The sequence below is a fragment of the Culex pipiens genome, chromosome 1 (genome assembly GCF_016801865.2).
Source record: "Culex pipiens pallens isolate TS chromosome 1, TS_CPP_V2, whole genome shotgun sequence".
In the NCBI taxonomy this organism is placed as follows: domain Eukaryota; kingdom Metazoa; phylum Arthropoda; class Insecta; order Diptera; family Culicidae; genus Culex; species Culex pipiens.
This window is the reverse complement of record NC_068937.1, coordinates 132,080,692-132,096,505: the sequence shown is the minus strand read 5'-3', so window position 1 is coordinate 132,096,505 and position 15,814 is coordinate 132,080,692. Positions and strand designations below refer to the sequence as shown.

Sequence of the window (15,814 nt, the reverse complement as noted above, 5' to 3'; positions counted from 1 at the left end):
AACCATCAGCAGCTGAAGATCACGGCCGTAGTCGTGTGTCCGAGAGGAGAAGAAAACTTATATAACAACCTAGCGCCGATCGGTATTCTTTAGTTAAGTGCCAACCTTCGTACGGTCAAGATCGTACGAGATCCGCAGCAGTAGCAGCAGCAGGAGCAGCTCCCAGAGTGTGTGTGTGCGCCGAGTGGTTGCCTGGAAGAAAGCAATTTCTTCCTGCAGGAAAGCGCGACCGAGCCGAGGAGTCCCGTTTCCGGCTAGGAAGTTGTTCTGTGTGCTCACAGTGTAACGAATTGTGTTCGAAGGAACAAACAGTTTCCGGAGTGGAAAAGAAGCCCGATCTCTTCTGAGCTTGCGCAGAAGCAGAGTGTTGAGAAGAAGCGAGAACCGCTGGGAAGCAATCGAGGCAATTAGAAGCAAAGAAAGGGGGAAACAAACTACTGTTAGTGCGATTTTGCGGGAAAGCGTTCAAGCGCGATCCTCATCACCACCAGAAGTGAAATTCTGACGAAGGCCACGAAATCTCGAAAAAGTTCGTTTTTTTGCCGCGAGCAAAAAATAGTTAGCTAACCCACGGAAAGAGATAGCCAAGACCAAAGTGCGATACAAGTGTTGTGAGTAGCAGACAGAAGTCGCGAGGAGATCCAGCCCCCCAAGCAGCGTGCAGAACTGCTGCCGTGGACCCAGAGATTCCTCGTAGCAAGGTAAGAGTCCTCACCGGTTATCCGGAGCATCATCGATCGAAGGGCCGCCGAAGAAATCTTCACTTTCTTCACTCCCAAAATGTGAAGAAGATGATCGATCCAGCCCATGAAACCTGTTGATTAGCCGGTGGACCTCGAAATTCCTCAACCCAAAAGCCCCCGAGAACCGTTTTTCTCGGCCTCCCCGATTCTGCCAAGTCATCGCCAATTAGAGATGCATGGGAGATTTGGCGTTTGTGCAAGATACCGATCTCGAGAATTTCCCAGATGTCGATGATCGGCGCCGCGCCATTTCTTAATTAGTGCGAACGAAGATCTTCAAACGAGAGAAAAAATATTAAACGTTCACTGCTCTCATAAAGATCGACCGTTTTGGAACGCTTGCGCGATCCCCTCGATTTTCGAATGAAAGTTCAATTAAGGTGGCTGCGTACACCCAGAACCCGGAGGTCGTCCAATGCCTCTCGGAAACCTTTTAGGGTCAATCAAAAATTTTCCGATTTTTGACTGGCTCGTTCCGGAATTCGGCGGTGGGACCGATAATGGATTTTTTTTTTGTTTTTTTTTCTTTCCTCCATTAAGAACACAATTTGCTTTCCCATTTCTCCCCCCAAACCCAGTCGAAATTGGTTAGCCACTTCTTGAATTCAATTGTGCGCCGAGTGTTTTTTGATTGCATCTCGAGGAGGAGAAAATATTTGGGTTGGTCGTTGGGCTGGAGAGTGTGTGGTTGGGAAGTTCCACCAACGAGCTTATGGAGACGCACGTGCGAGGGCTGAATTGGGCACTTCTCGAGTGCGTTTGCAGTGCAATTCAAAACAGATTGAGATGAAGTTGGTGGAGGTTTTTCGAAAATTGACACTGTTTTATTTTGAATGTGGGTTCGTTGAGACGGTTTCGATGATACTTGGATTGAGGAGAAATGTGTGGCTTATGAAATCTTGACAACCAGAAAATTGAATAGGGCTGCATTTTTTGATTTGTACAAGTTTTAAAAAAATATTTCAGTTTGTTAAAAAAAATTAAGCTTTAAATTATTTTAAAACAATTAGTTTCTTCAACATCCGTGTACAAAAAACGATGAATAAATAAAGCCACTGAAATTTAATTACTTAAGAACAATTTACTGACAAATTATATTGATTTTCCAACGTACTAAATTTACCACGTCCATTTTGTTTGCAAAAAAATTCTTTTAGAAGGAGCTTAAACATCGCTTTTGTTTTTCACAGAAAATTGCTTTTCTATATGTCAAAACACACACATTTCGCATTTGGCAATTTGAAACATAATTTTGTACTCAGAAACAAAAGTAGTAATCTAGCTGCGTGTAAAAAGCCTGTGTGTAAAATGGATTTTGCATTATTTTATGAAAATACATGCAATATTACACCCCGAAATATGTAGCCCATCGGCCGAGCGGGCTAAGGCGCCAGTTTTTACTGTTGGTGCTGGGTTTTAATCCCGTGGTTGCAACTTTTTTTTTTGCGTTTTCAAAAATTATACATGCAGTGTGTAATAAAAAGTGTCTTTTGGTCGGTGATGTGCATGCTTTTGTATGCGATTTTACCATCGGATTTTTTGCTGTGTGCTAAATATCGAACTCAAAATGCGCATCAAAAAAATAAGTTTTCCAATATAAGTCTAGATTATTTTTTAGTCTTAGTTCTAAAAAAATCAAGGTTTTATGCAATTAGAAGTGAAGACGGTTTATTATACCTTGAAAATAAGTTTCCATCATTTAATACTTATAATACCTAAAAATAACACTTTTTTTTTGTTTCATTCAAACTTGAGTAGAGTAAATGAACAAAAAATTGAGAACATTGGAAATAAGGATCGAAGCATTTATTTTGAAAAATAAAAGATATCAACTAAATACAAGAAAAAAAAGTCTGTTGAGTCAATTACTATTTTATCAAATTTCTAGCCAAGTTTTCTTAAATATTTGGCAAAAAATGCACAAAATGTTTCAGGCACAGAAAAAAAATGATGGTAATATTCATCAGAAAATGGTGACAGATTTTGTGGCAAAATAAATGATAAATTTTACCCCAGAAAATGATGAATTTTCATCAGTTTTTGATGAATATTCATCAGGTTCACATTTTTACACATTTTTTATGTAATATTACTCAAAAAAAGAGGTAATATTCAACCTACCAAATTTTCAACATTCAGAAATTAAAATTTTTTTCTGTGTATATTATTAATGCTACTATCAAAATTTCGCATAAAGTCAATGAATCATTTTTCTCACCATTGTTCGTCTTTTGCCGAAATGTAGTCCCAAAATACAATTTGAAATTATAAGCTGCTTAACTGCTTTGAACCAGCGGGCAAAAAAAAAAATTATGAAAAAAAATATTTTTATAAAATTGAACTCTTTAGTTCAATTTTATAAAAATATTTTTTTTCATAATTTTTTTTTTGCCCGCTGGTTCAAAGCAGTTTAATGAAAAAAATGTGATATTGTGACCTCATCTTATTTATGATAATTTTTTTAAAGCGCTTTTTATGTTGAAGAAGTAGCATTACACCGGAATAATGGTAAACTTACATGTTTACCGAAGTAAAATTTTGATTGATTTTTTTAACTTTTTGGTTAGGAGATTTAAACTAAATATAAAGTAGTTTTGGTAACAAATTTAAAATATGTAGTTTTTTTAGCTTTTTTTTTTAAAAAAGCCAGTATTTTTCAACAGATTTTTTAAAAAGGCGATTGAAATACATTTATGAACCTAGCCAACTTTAATTTTTCTGTGTCATGGTTTACATGTTTGTCGTAGAAAATTTAGCAACAAATTGAGAAAAACACACCCTTTCGAATCTCGCAAACGTATTAAAACTGGTAACGTAAGGCTTCAAAAATACATTAAATCTTGCAAAAAAATTAGTTTGAAAAAGTCTAAACTCTTGATAATGGGAAAAGACAAGCATTAGAAAATGTTTTCAAATCAGTTGACTGTCGATTTCAAAATATTTTTCGGTAATAGGTTCAAGAGAATCTCTCCTCTTGATTTTCGAAAAGAAGGAGCAAAAGCTTCAAAAAATGCAAAAAAAATGTTTCTGATTTTCCAATTCAAAGTTCCCACCAAAAGGTGTGAAAGTGTTTTCCCCAAAAACGGATAATTTCCACTGCGATCAAACACAGCTAACCATCGGGTTACAACCAGCTCACAGAGCATACCAGAAAGTGATCACAATCCCACCTGGGAGTTAATCAACACCCACCAAGGTGCTATTAGCGAGAGGAAAAGTGGCAAAAGAAATATAACAACAACAAAAAAAATATCGAAATCAACCATCTCCAATTGGTACCTTTTAACTTGTGAAGATCGGAAACTGTGAGAAAACAGCCCAGAGTCGCAGACAAACCTGACAATCAGACACCAGCCTCAAAGTCTCTCTTAAACCCACTCATCAAGGCATCGAGCGCCCATCGAGCCTTCCCCCGTAATTTCAATTAATTAGATCAGTAAAAGCGCGCACTTTCTTTGCGCGCCTCAATCAAAGTTTAGCAAAAAATAAACAACAAATCCCAGCAATTGGGATCTACCGAGAAAAAAAAACAGTAGCCACTGTTGGTTCGCCCAAAGTCTCTAATTATGACACATCCCACAACCAGTTGGAAGCAAATCTAGCAAAAAAAACTGCTCCAGAAAACAAACATTCAGCAAACTTGGCAATCAAGTCCAGTAGCAGCAGAGCCAGAAAAAAGTCGATCACGTTTTGCGCGAGTGATAAGGCGAAATCTCTTACACCCCTCACAAAACACCCAATTACAACCTTTTAGGGTCAATCAGTGGTTTTCTCGCGCGCGCGCGCCCCAAACATAAAAAAGCGAAAATTATCTCTTGGGCTTTGAGCTTTTGACTTCGAGGAGAAACAACGAAAAAAAATGGGAGCACTTGAGCGGTGTTGCACAATAGCCGTTTTGATGGCCCCGGAAGTGGTCGGATTTTTCTGCACACATTTTCCCTCAAACACTCTTCAGGTCTAAGTGGAATATGTCAGCTCTCAATGCAGTGGGTATCGGGGAAAAAGGAAAAGTTTTTTTTTTTTCGAAGTTCGAGGTTTGGAAAGTGCGCACTATCAGTGGTTTGAGGAGGGGGAAATTTTGGAGGATTATTGCGGAATTACTTGGAAGTCCAAATAAAAAAAAATCAGAAGCTCTTAAAACTTCTAAACAAATGTTGAATTTAGGCATCATTATGACTTTTTTGGGGAAAATGAGCATGTCTAGTGCAAAACGATCATAAATCTAAAAAAACTAATTACTTCCGAGCACACTACTTTTTAGACTTTAGACAAAAGTGAGTAATTGTGCCAAATTTAATTCAGGATAAAAAATAAAACATAAGAGTTCTACAGCTGACCAAATTTTAACAAAATCAATAACATTTTTCAGTTAAATTTTCCTTTTTCAATGATATTATCAATTGTAGATTTATAACTTTTCAATTTGCGAGCTGATTAAAAATGTCCATGTTAATATTCGAAAATCTGTATCTTTTGCACGGATTTTCTGATCAATTGGGTTCTGTGGGTTATAAATTGAACTTTTAAGTAATAATGAAACACAGCATAAAAGCAAAATTTGATAGGAATAAGTGTTATGAGATAACTGTTAAATCCAGGAAGAAAAAAGAAGATAATATTGCAGCACTTGATAATTTATGACCAAAATTTTCCGCTAAACATTTGAACAATGGTGTGAAGTCTTTATAATAAAACAAAAAAAAACACAGCAAAAGAATCCCGATTTTATCATTACACTACGTCGAATTCCTAACAAAATATGATATAAATAATTTTTTCAAATTACTTATCAGTTCGGGGACACAAATGGCATCTGTTGCTCCGAGTTTAGGATGGTGCCGGAGTCATGAATTTTAAAAAATATATGCCTTTTTGAAATTAATGAACATATTTTCATACAATATTTTAATAATAATTTTTTATCTGCCAATCAAATTTGCGATCGAAAAAGATTAGCTTTTAAGTTGTAGGCATTATCAAGTTGATAAATAATGGATGTTTTTTATTTCAACATATTTTATGAAAAACCACCCATCGAAAAAATACTTTAGGAAAGCTGAGAAAATTTCCAACAATTTTCACTTTTAGACTATGTGATAAATTTTGAAAAGTTGAATTTCTTCAATGTCACCTAATCAACCCTGATTTTTCAACTGATGTTTCATATCTCAGAAGCTATATTATGCTTTTGTGAAATTTAAAGCTTTGTTCACTTTCAAAATAATTTCGAAATTTAAAAAAAACAAGTCGAACATTATGATCCAGCTAAAAATGCCTTATTTTGAACATTTTTAAATATTTAACTTGATATTAAAATTTCAAAATTCAAAAATTTTTATTTTGAATAATGAAAATTTTATCACAAATTTTCGAAACATTGTTGATAAATCAAAATAATTTTCAATAAAAATGTTTTTAAAGAAGATCATGTGTTTAGATCCTTATTAAGTGAATCATAAATAAAATGATAGTAGAATTGAAATTCATAGAAAATATTACTTCAAGCTTTCAAACTTGCTCTCTCAACTCAGAAAAGGTAACGGCAGTTAAAGAATCATGATATTGGACCAAGGAAAAATTTTACTTCTTTTGTTCACTGGATTATCTTGGAGTTGAAATCTCTTTTTGAAATTTCATCAACGCGATCCAAAAATAACCTGACCAACCAGAAAAAAATTCGCCTGTATTCTTCCTTTCTCCGTTCCACCCCAAGGGCGAGTATTTTCTCTGGACCCCTCATAATTTCGATATTTTCTCCCCTAATTTCGGCATTGTAACCTTTGCACCAGAATTTTGTTTTCACCGTGCTGTTCTCCGCTTCTGAAGCAAGCCTTCACATGTGCGCGCGCCCATCACTTCCCGAACCATCTTCCACGGCGTTTTCGTCCGAAAATCCATACATCGCACAACCAGAGGTTATTTTCGGGATGTAATTTGATTTCTCCCATGCTTATTTTTTTCCTTTCCCGTATATTTTTCGCATTCTCATGCCCTCCTTCAGGTGCGATCGATGATTGGTCTGGCGCTGATTGGCGTACACGCGGCGAAGGGATCGGGTTTGACCCGGCCAAACAAGTGCATGAACTCTACCTCTACCTCTCTATACCCAAATTGATCAATTCGCTCGTTCAACGGGATTTACGCGGCCGCTGATTGTTCAGCTATTGTTGGATGCTCCCGGAGTCCCGGTGTGCACACGTCATGTGCGGAATTCTTGGCCGCTGATTATGGGGTTTAACTCGTCCGGAAAGTGATGCCCGGTGTGTCCAGATGTTCTGGAAGCTCGGCCTCCCCCGATTAGGGTCAGGATTATTTGTTCTAAACCCGTGTTTTCCGCCTAATAACCCGCACTAATCTCCCGTATTAATCTGATTACCCCGGGAGGAATGTGTTTGCAGACTGTGTTTGTGTGAAAACACAAACACCGATCAAGAACCACAAGGTCTAAACCACACCGGACAGGTAATCAGATCTTAAGGGGTCGCACAAACCCGCACACAACCATACACACACACACACAGAGTCTTCGGGTAACTGCGAGTACCGTTCGACAGAATCACCACCGTTGACGTTGGTCGGTTAGTCGGTGCAACTCTCTACCAGGTCTAGACGTTCATTCACGTTGATCGACGCTCGACGAAGCAGGAAGCACCGTGCTGCTGCTGATCCCATCAAGCTTCTGCGCGCAAAGTATGCGTAAGAATGCATACTTAGTTGCCTCTGTGTCCCCACAATTACCCGCGACTTGTCCAACCAAGATGCTGCTGCTCGCGTGCACTTGGGAGCGAGCTTTTACAGAAGAGTTACAGTTAGCTGCGTTCTACGGCGGCAGCGAGCGACGCTGGCGTATTATGGGAAGTAAGATTGGATGGCGACGACGACGGTGAGAATGGGCCGTCTGAACGTCGGAAGGGAAGAAATGGTTGGTGTTGGAGAGGACAAGGAAATGTCTTTCCCCTAAACTCGATCGATCGAGCGCGGTCAGTTAGGTTTACCAGGGGCGAGCGAAGTGAGCTGTTGAAGTCTTGAACAGCTGAAACGATTTGGACTCGTGGGAATTTTGAACTGATCGATAATTTGGGGATCTCAAGTCAACCTAGGCTTCAACAATGTTCTAGCTTTGGCCTTATAAATTATCTCGGTTTTAAAACGGTTAAAGCAATAAAAAAATCGCCAGAAATCAATTTTTAATCATTGTCACCAACCAAATTTGAAAATTATATGATTACAGTCGACTCTTTGTCTGTCGATCTTCTCGATATCAATATTGCTCCAGCTGTCAATAATTTTTGCAGTCCCTTGAAGAACCATGCTTTGATTTTTTTGTTCTATAATTTGATACCTTCCGCTCTCGACGGTCCCTTTAATATCGACAACGAGAGAGTCCACTGTATATGTTTCAAGTAAAAAAAAGTTTACAAAGTTTTATGAAAATTCGGCCTAAACTATGACTGAACACTTTTTTTAATCCTAATTGCTTAAAATTCAATTTAAAGGCAAAATCTTAAGATTAAGTAATGATAAATGATGACACATGAAATAACAAAAAAAAAGTAACATGACCTCCAGAACAAACAAAAAACTAAATTTTCAAGTATTCAGAAAGATAATATTCACTACAAAGGTTTTTTTGTCCAATTTTTTGACAATTTTTTTAATTGCCTCGAGCAAAACAAATTCGTGTCTAAGTTTCAAACTATTGGAGCATAAATTATTACAATATATTGAAAGTTTTAATAACATAGTTAAAAAATCATGGTAATATTACATCACGCCTGATTTTCAAAATTTCGAAACAAAAAGTACAAAATTCTACACATCATTACAGTTATTCTACCATTCGGTCATTCGGTAATTCGTTATCCTACCATAATAAATATTCAAATTATCATGAATTCATGAGAATATATTATTTCCAACGCTTTTACGTCTTTTTCCGTTCTGCGATCCTAACATTCAAAATGTGCTAAAATATTAACAAGTTTTTGCCTTCCTCACTGAGGTAAGGCTATAATCCTGCTCGAAAAATGAACTTTTGAAATACAGCTCGTAGACCTATATTCATGTATACCTATCGACTCAGAATCGAAAACTGAACAAATGTCTGTGTGTGTGTGTGTATGTGTGTGTGTGTGTATGTGTGTGTGTGTGTATGTGTGTGTGTGTGTATGTATGTATGTGTTGAAAATTCTTGCCAAGTTTTCTCAGCACTGGCTGGACCGATTTTGATCAAACTGGTTGCATTCGACTTGGTTTAGGGTCCCATACATCGCTATTGAATTGTTTGAAGTTTCGATAAGTAGTTCAAAAGTTATATATAAAAATATGTTTTCACGTTTATCCGGATCTCACTTATATGCATGAAAACTATGTCCGGATCCATCATCCAACCCATCGTTGGTTAGGTAATCAAAAGACCTTTCTAACGAGTCCAAAACATTGAAGATCTGGCAACCCTGTCTCGAGTTACGACCACTTAAGTGATATTGATGCACTTTTTTGAAGCCGGATCCCACTTAAATGTATGTAAACTATGTCAGGATCCACTATCCGACCCATCGTTGGTTAGGCAATCAATAAACCTTCCCAACGAGTTCAAAACATTGAAGATCTGGCAACCCTGTCTCGAGATATGTCCACTTAAGTGATATTGATGCACTTTTTGGAAGCCGGATCTCACTTAAATGTATGTAAACTATGTCCGGATCCACCATCCGACCCATTGTTGGATAGGTAATCGAAAAACCTTTCCAACGAATCCAAAACACTGAAGATCTGGCAACCCTGTCTCGAGATATGGCCACTTAAGTGATATTGATGCACTTTTTGGAAGCCGGATCTCACTTAAATGTATGTAAACTATGTCCGGATCCACCATCCGACCCATTGTTGGTTAGGTTATCGAAAAACCTTTCCAACGAATCCAAAACACTGAAGATCTGGCAACCCTGTCTCGAGATATGGCCACTTAAGTGATATTGATGCACTTTTTGGAAGCCGGATCCCACTTAAATGTATGTAAACTATGTCCGGATCCACTATCCGACCCATCGTTGGTTAGGTAATCGAAAAACCTTTCCAACGAATCCAAAACACTGAAGATCTGGCAACACTGTCTCGAGATATGGCCACTTAAGTAATATTTATGTACTTTTTGGAAGCCGGATCTCACTTAAATGTATGTAAAATATGTCCGGATCCACCATCCGACCAATCGTTGGTTAGGTTATCAAAAAACCTCTCCAACGAGTTCAAAACATTGAAGATCTGGCAAACCTGTCTCGAGATATGTCCACTTAAGTGATATTGATGCACTTTTTTGAAGCCGGATCTCACTTAAATGTATGTAAACTATGTCCGGATCCACCATCCAACCCATCGTTGGTTAGGTAATCGAAAAAACTTTCCAACGAATCCAAAACACTGAAGATCTGGCAACCCTGTCTCGAGATATGGCCACTTAAGTAATATTTATGTACTTTTTGGAAGCCGGATCTCACTTAACTGTATGTAAACTATGTCCTGATCCACCACCATCGTTGGTAATCGAAAAACCTTTCCAATGAGTCCAAAACATTGAAGATCTGGCAACCTTGTCTCGAGTTATGATTACTTAAGTTATATGTGTGTACGTTTTTTTTCTGGATTCAAAAAATAGCCGAAATATGTGTCCAAACCACTCTATTACTCATTGTTGGTAAAAAGTGAGGAAGGCATCAGCCACATTGGTGGATTAAGTTAGTTTTTTTTTGCAATTCCGTCGTGAATCTACTTACTTTTCCTGTCATTCTTGAACGACGAAAAAGCCTACTTTTCTGTACCAAAAATAACAAAATCGAATAGCAACACTTTTCAAAATAAATGCTGAAAAGTTCTACTTTTCAGCACTGAAATGGGTGCCAAAAAGCTAAACTTTTCAGCACTTGTTTCGAAAAGTAACACTTTTCAACATTTTTTTGATTTAAACGATTAGTTACTAAAAACATGAAAATTTTACTTAAAATTTCACTCAATTTCGGAATTGCAAACAACGTTGTATGGAACTCGTTGCAAAACATGTTTTTTTCAGCACTCGGTGAACCTCGTTAGATAAATGTACGACTCGTGCAACTTGTAATGAAGCGTTACATAATGAAGCGTTACACAATCTATTCTAAACAGTTAGCAAGCGATTTTACAAGTATTTTTGTATACAAAATTTCAGTTTTAGTAAAAACAAATGCCCCTTGACTTTTTTTAGGACATTTTTAAGGGGGGTTTTCAATGGCGTCATGTTAAGGAATCTTTTCAAAGGAAGAAACCTTCATGAAAACGTCCAACCTTGACTAAGATTTTTAAAAGGATTTTAGTTGGAAGATACATTTTTTCTGGCTTATGGTTCAAATAACTAAACTTTTTTTTTTTGTATTTTTTTAGCTTATGATTAAATCAATTTCTTCATTCGTCAAGAGATTATGACAACCATTGCAGTACAGTGTACTCAATATATTTCGACAGGCGAAATCATTGAAAAAATAATTAAAAAGGCCTTAATTTCAAAAAATACATAAAATTTGCTTTATTTCTTTGAAAAAAAAACATGTAAAAATATTTGTAAAATATTTGCCCAGTATAAAAAAGTAATATCTGACAAATCTACTGCAAACACCTTTCTTCCTTTAAAACCCAAGTCTAAAGTCTTCCATTTAATTTATAATTAAAACTTTTCACAAGATACTTTACATATTTGATGAAAGTTACTCTGTTGTCGAAACGTTGCAAAGTATCTAAAAATAAGGAAAATTGTTTATCAATTTTAATGTTTGTTTCGTTATTGTCTTTTGATAAAATCAAACTCAGTTCAATCACAAAAGTTTTTTCTGCAATTTCGTTTTGAAAATACCTACTTTTCCTGGAATTATATGGTGACAAAGTTCATTACAGAACTTAAAAAAAATCTTTTCAGCACATGTTTCTAAAAGTAATACTTTTCGACACTGCTTTTGTTTTTGAGCTAACCGACTACTCTTAACGCCTGTAATTTGTAAATTTAAGAAGCATCAAAATCAGAGCCAAATTCAAAAACAGTTGAGTCACAAACATCAACCAGAGTCATGACAAGCGTCAGCTTTCAAAAATCTCGAACGCCACAAACAAATCCACACACACCGACTAAAAGCTTCAAATCCACCCACAATAACTGCACCGCGCAGCTCAACCCCGGGTCTAATCAGCTCCAACACAACCCCACTAAGTGAACTGTGTGGCAAAAAATTTCACGCCCGTCGGCGGAGGGGGTTGGAAAACCCGTCATTGCCATCAACGCCCGCAAGATGAAATTAACGGATAAGACAGTTTTATTTTCGCAGCAATTGCTTTCTCCGCGCGTCTAGTTAGTGCGCGGAGGTCTACTCAAGTCAAGCGGTTTAGTTAGCGGCTAACCTCCTCGTCTCGCCTCTAGTTTTTGGCTAGTCCAATTTAGACTTGCCAAAAAAAAGAAGCACGACCAAGTTTGCCAACCTGTAAATTACCGATTTGCATTGAGCGCTCACATGAACTCGCTGCCGATCTAACTGTGTGCGCTCTGCGATGTCATTACGCGCGAGGCGTTGAAACTGTTAATCGGCGCAGTTTAAAAGTCCATTTTGCGCAAAGCGCAAATTCAATCCATCTTCCTCCCCACAGCAGCAGTGTCCGTTAATCCAACTTTCCACCAGGGGCGAGAGTGCTCTGCTTCAGTTTTTTTTTCTTTCCTATCCCCGATCTCGATTACTATTTGCGCTTGCAATACTGTATTTTTGCCCCACAACTCCCTTTCCCCCCGGGCTGATGCACTCTGTTGTGAACCGCGCGCGTATGTACCCGCCCGAGTTGATAACGTTCTTCTTGGTCAGAGGAAAATTGCGCGCGCTCGCGCTCGAATCCGCGAATTAATGTATTCGAAAGTTGTTGAAACCAAAACTCGTAAGTAGAACCAACTAACGCCAAAACGTGCTGGAAACTTTTAATCACCAGAAAGTGTACAGATATTGAGCAATTATCTCATCGCCTTCAAGAGTTGGGGGGCAGCAGATTTCAAAGTTAGACGGTGCCTCTCTAGCAGTGATGAATTGAGCGCAAATGAATGGGAATGGGGGACTCTAGAACTAAGGCAAATCACGTTTGAAATCGATTTGCACTTGCAGGTGTGCAGTTGGGGAAAAGTTTGCGGAGATTGGCTAACGGGAAGGGCGAAGATTCCTCGGAGACTTCAACGCCTCCTGGTGACGAACCTTTAAATCGTTTTACTAAATTGTTTTCTTTCTCCTCTATTTACAGGTAAGCGCATGTTAAGATCATCCGTCATCGTTCAGCTTCTAAAATCAAGTAAATATCTGAACCAAATAGGTTTGAAAGATCCAAAATGCTCACTCCTCAATTATATCTTTACATTATCGGAGCAAACGGCTCCCAAAGGCGCTCATGGAGAACATAATTCTACCTCCAGTGGGAATCCCTAATTAGATTAGCACCAGCCCAGAACGGCCGAGAATTGCCAACGATGACGTTGCCGAGGGCCGCAGCGTTAGCGCTAATGCTTCCGACTGCAACGCTCTCGGCAAGCGCAAGCGTGATTGGATTTGTGTAAGCTGCCGGCGATTGTGAGATGTAAGCTTGGATTGATTGGAGTTGTTGCACAGAACAAAATATTGAAAAAATACTTTTTCTAAAATTTAATGTAGAACTACGTCGCTCTTGAAGGAGCTGAGGAGCTTTTTTTAATAACAACAGGATCGCAAATTTGACAGCTTTTGTAGCATGAAAATTAGAGTCAATGGATTCAATTTCCACAAATTTTCACTGTGCCCAACGTCGTTAATCCGACAATCCAGCAATCGCCACAACTGGCAATGATACTCCTCCGAGCTAACCCCCTAGGAGCGACCACAGCCACCGTCATCATCATTTCCCCATTTGTACCGATCGATCAACCCTCGAGGTCCAATTTCTCCGATCGCGCTCACAATTAAACGTACCCAATGATTAGACGCACCTTGGCTTGCCGTGGGCCTTCTCGGCGAGGTTCTTTTCCGTTATCAGGCGGGAACCTGGGATAAGGAGGTGAAATGTTACGCACGAAGTTCTACGCGAGGAATTTTGTATCGGTTGGAATCTTGTAATGTTTCATTAGCTCAGCGTGACTGCGTAGACTATAAACCTTCCCAAAACAAGTCCAAATGTAAGCGAATCTTACTTGAAGATTCCGTGGAGAATTTCCCTTGTCCCCTTAAAGAAGTCATCCGAATCCCAGTTATTCAGAATTATGATTTCATAGGAAATTTCGGAGTTGTAAAATTATTGCATTTACATGACGAAATCTAGTCTGCAATCAATGCAGCAAACATTAGAATCCTTGCTAGATTTCACTAGCCCAAAACCTGTCCAACTCAGGCGAAACTCACTTGTAGACACCGTGGAGAATTTCCCTTATCCCCTTAAAAAAAATCTTCCGAATTCTATTCCTTAATCTTGGTGTATCTTGAATAATGAATTCATAGGAAATTTCGAAGTTATCGCATATACATGACGAAATCCAGTCTGCAACCCACGGAGTAAAGATCGGAATCTCGTAAAATTTCACTTCCTTCTTCCAAGATCCTTAGTTGGCAGCCCTGCACGCAGGAATGCATTTCTGCGTTTGTCCACGACGTGAACTGGATCCATCCATTCAATGTTCCTGCCGCGGATATCTTGCTCGCAAGCCGAGCTCGCAGAGCGCTCAACTCTGATAATTATTTAACTGTTTATCACCGTTTGAGCTGGTGTGGCCACCAACTCGCTCGCTCGCTCTCTCTATCACTCCAGGAAGCACCGTCTCGGAATGTGTGTTGTACAGAGGCTCGCGCACAGCCAAACGCACATGCAGACCCGTAGCTATGCGCCAAGATCTGGACTAGTCCGCAGGAGAACGGGATCGATTATTATGCTGTGGCTCGGGTTGCACAATTTCTTCCAACTTCTGGTTTGGCGCAACAACGTTGCCCGGTTGCCCCCCTTTTCTACGCGTTCGATTTGTGGCAGCGTTCTACGGGGAACGGCGCGCGGACCAAACTGACCCAGTGCCGCGCCCCGGGCCTTGCTCTAGAAAGTGGCCGTCAAAACAATAATTGAGCACAGACACCCGCGCACGATCAACTTCGGACTAATCCGATTGTTTTTGAATAATAATTGGAGCTCAGATCGTGGATTGGACGTGTTTCTGGTGCGTTCAACCCGGTGAACTCTGACCTTGAGGGACCACACACGCACCCTCCCGTAATGGGGAGGAAGTTCTGGACGGTGCGCTATTAAAGGTCTACGTTGATTGAGGCACGCCGAGGGTTCTAACTTTGCTGCCGTAAAAGTCAGCCGACTGGAAGAATCTCGTGCGTACTCATTAAATCTACTCTACACTCTCGAAAAACAATGTTCTTGCTTCGGCGCGCCAGCCAATTCCGCGCGGGAAAAATATGAAAAAGGAGGTGTAAAGTTCGCCAGGTTTTTTTATTCTACCTTTTTTGAATGGGTCAATTCGCGCTCACCTTAAAGTTGTGTTTTACTCACACACACACACGCACACTAGAGGGAAGTACAATTTTCGGAAATGGTTCTGGGCTGCCGTAAAGATCATTAATTACAGGCATTAGAACCCGCGGGCGCCGCCGCGGCGTTTATTCTTTTGAGCGCGGTCTATTAACTTTAATTTGATTAAAAGTGTTTCGCTATTGTACGAAACTGAGAATGGGAAATTGATCGAGTTGGGTTCGTTTGAACAGTCGTAAAACGAAGCTTTTGAACTGAATTTGCTGAGTAGAGAATTAAATTTAATTGAACATTTTTTGAAAACATAAAAAATAAAATTTGGCTACCATAAACAATCAATCCGAAGAACTCCAAAATCCAGAAGAATGCATATTTATTTTTTTGTCTGAAATATTTTTTTTAATTACACTCCGAATTATATGTTCTGAAACTTTTTAGGAATTTTCAATAACATTTTTTTACATTTATATCTTGAGCAATAACGTCATGCTTCGAATTCCCGGACGCATCGAAACCCGGACACCTCATCT

At 38.8% G+C, this 15,814-nt stretch overlaps 1 protein-coding gene across 1 annotated transcript in view; it reads left to right on the top strand.

Moving 5' to 3' along the window:
• Positions 1-15,814, top strand: part of LOC120431567 (uncharacterized) — a 137,830-nt gene continuing 122,016 nt past the window's right edge. The window contains exon 1 of the mRNA XM_039596678.2: positions 1-701. The gene's annotated coding sequence lies outside the window, so the exon portion shown is untranslated. The remainder of the gene's footprint in view (positions 702-15,814) is intronic.